The sequence below is a fragment of the Salvelinus sp. IW2-2015 genome, unplaced genomic scaffold, assembly GCF_002910315.2.
Source record: "Salvelinus sp. IW2-2015 unplaced genomic scaffold, ASM291031v2 Un_scaffold1586, whole genome shotgun sequence".
NCBI lineage: Eukaryota > Metazoa > Chordata > Actinopteri > Salmoniformes > Salmonidae > Salvelinus > Salvelinus sp. IW2-2015.
Window position 1 is genome coordinate 167,021 of NW_019943010.1, and position 3,228 is coordinate 170,248.

A 3,228-nucleotide genomic window follows, 5' to 3' on the forward strand; every position below is an offset into this window, starting at 1 on the left:
TGTTTCCACTCCGAGAATAAGTAAATTACTGGTATTTAAATGCACGCATTAACATAAATTTATGTAACCAAATGAAGAGGGATTAACAATTTACTAGGCCTACTTGTGACATATGTAATGGGCAATTGATCAAAAAATAAACAATCAAACGGCAAACAATTCACACAATGAAACAATGAATGGCAAGATTGGCGGGAGACAGCGAATTGTATTCTGGAGAGCTGAGTGCATGCATTCTGGAGAGAAACACGCCCCTCCCCTTATTCTTGTTCTTCTTGCAAACATAAAAACTTATACTCAAGACACATTATCTTTCACACATATTTTGATGTATTTTAAAATTATATATTTTTATTTTATTTAACTAGGCAATTCAGTTAAGAACAAATTCTTATTGATGGCCAAAACTCAGTCAGCTAGACATATTGCACAAACGCTGCCCAAATCGTGGGAAAGGCAAAGGCCTATGCACTAGTGGATTTATTTTAAGAAAGCTAATGATCCTCTGTGGCTAAGTCATGCTCTCTGTTTAAGTTATTTTAATGATCCTCTTGTGGCTAAGTCATGCTCTCTGGTGAAGTATTTAATGATTGTCTTGTAATCATGCTCTCTGAAGTATTTTAATGATCCTCTGTGGCTAAGTCATGTCTCTGGTGAAGTATTTTAATGATCCTCGTGTGGCTTAAGTCATGCTCTTGGTGAAGTATTTTTAATGATTCTCTGTGGCTAAGTCATGCTCTCTGGTAGTATTTTTTTGAATGTTTTCATTTAGGCAGGAGTAATTATATATGAGTAATTATATAATTTTGGCAAAACAATCATCAATAACTTTAGGGGAAGCCGGCATCCTAACTTTATATAATGATGAGATACTCATGTCTCGCACGCTAATGATGGGAGTCATTGTCCCAAAGGCAGGGAAGGCAGACAACAAGGTTATGTCTGCATATTATGCCCATAGGGCTTATTCTGGACTGATTTTGGCGAGAGTGAGCCCTCTCACTTCGCCTCTTCCTCTCTGCTGAAACATGCCATACTATTTTGGTCCAGATAGCATCAGATACATTGTCTACAAATACTTGAGACAGAGGGGAGACTTGCTTGGATGCTTTATCTGAGATTGATGGCTCTTTCTGTCGGCGTACATCTCAGTCAAATAAATGACAAATATTTCAGTATTGTATTTGGAGGGGCAAGAAGGTTATGGTGGCCCCCCTAAGGCCCGTCCATATCACCGCGCCCTGCCCTGATCATGCTGACCCTTCTGTAGGTTTACGCCTTGGTTAGGCCAGGGCTGTGTTTCAAACTCATAAAAAACACACCTCGTCCCACTTAACCTCACCTTATGCCCTTGGAGGAATCCCTGTCAACCATCTTGGACATCGGTCCAAAATGATTAGCCAAACAAGGGAAGTTTGCAATGTTAAGCCCCTCAGCCCTTGTTTTTTGATTGAGTTTGCGAGTGTACAATTATGTTCACGTCGGGGCCTGAAACGCCCCATACTATCAATTCGCAATGACTGTACATCCACTAAGAAAAGTCACCGAAAATGAAAACCTCAATGTCAATATGGATAAGTCAACATACAAGTGTAAGTAAAAACTAATGTTTAAAGGTTTGAAATTGTGCTACTAATGCACATGACAGCCCAAACATGTCCTCGTAAAAGTAATGAAGTTTTTGTTTGGTTAGCTTTTGGAAATTGTAGAAATAAAACATTTTCCTTCAGAAGTTCTAGCTAGGCAGGCTTACATTAGTTAGCTAATTAATTTGCTAGCTATTATACAGGGGAGTATATTAATAATGATAGAGTTAATATAAGTAGACATGCAATCATAATATGACTGTAGCGCATAATAAGCACCCACAAGCTACCAATGGCTGAAAAACACAATCATCCGGGATGAATGAGTGACGAATTTCCGGGCAAGTGCAGTCCATTTAAAAAATCATTCCTTCCTCCCTTGCCCCGCAAGTGTATACAAGTGTTTGGAATGCAGCCCAAGACTTAATATTCGATCACTCCTAAGTTGTGTGTGTGTGTGTGTGTGTGTGTGTTTGTGGTGTGTGTGTGTGTGTGTGTGTACAAAATAAGGGTGCGGTCCTTATTTCTCATCGAAACCCACATAGACTTCGTTTAAAACCATTCAGACTTTCCATGTTGAAAATCACTATGAAGAGCGTGTTTAGCTATGTCAATAATGTCGCTATAAAAAGCTTCTTGTTTCAATTGCCATGTTTTTTCATTGATGTGAATAACACTTGCGGCGGCTTCGCGTGTTCTTGAAGTTGCAACGCACATTGTGTTCATAAGGCACATTGTACATATTCATATACCTATGTTTCATGATAGTCAAACATTATGTGATAATATTGTAGCTATACAGGAAGCACACTATAGCACACAAGTAACATTACAAATATAATAGGCCAAAAATACGTTCGGCCTTGCCAATCGGTTCAATTACCTCCGGAAACCACCTTTTGCGAAAGACCAAATCCAAAAGTACAATCCGATGAGCGTTAGTTGGGCATATTTGCTAATTCGTTTGTTTGTTTAGATAATAAATAAAGTAAATTCAAATTAATATGCCAAAACAATGTGTGGTTCATATCTAGCCTACTTCTGATATTGTATTTCTAAGGCTGTGAAAGTGAAATAAAACTGGTTTAGTTCCTCCCTATTTATGACCTCTTGGTGGAAAATAAAATAAAGTCCATTTGACTTGTAAATTACGTTTAATAGCTGCAACTAAATAAATATTTTATAACAACACATTGCATTATTTTTATATGTTATAATAACTTAATAAGCATTTTTTCAACCAGTTCTGAAATTATTCCTTCCTGTAGTCGTACTCATACCTGGTCTTTGGCGCCTCCCTGTGTGTATAATTGGCTGCAACGCAAAGAATTCCATAATATAGTTTAGAACTGATAAGATCTCTGCTATAATGTAACAAACTTGGCAATACTGTATATTCAAAGGTAAATTAATAACTATAGTTAATTTAATTGTTTTCCTGTCCATTGAGTGTAAGAGAGATTTTAATTCACCAGCCTATAGCCATTCATCCACAGGCCTAATGGCATGCACACCAAAACATTGACAATATGAAATAATTTTCCTCAAAACATAAACTCAGCAAAAAAAGAAACGTCCTCTCACTGGCAACTGCGTTAATTTCAGCAAACTTAACGTGTGTAAATATTTGTAAGAACATAAC

General features: G+C 37.3%; 1 long non-coding RNA gene across 1 annotated transcript in view; it reads right to left on the reverse strand.

The window, feature by feature from the left end:
• LOC112071328 (uncharacterized) overlaps positions 1–2,550 on the reverse strand; it is a 22,365-nt gene extending 19,815 nt beyond the window's left edge. Inside the window, exon 1 of the long non-coding RNA XR_011475824.1 lies at positions 2,470–2,550. This is a non-coding gene — a long non-coding RNA (uncharacterized lncRNA). The remainder of the gene's footprint in view (positions 1–2,469) is intronic.
• Between the last annotated feature and the right edge of the window lie 678 nt (positions 2,551–3,228).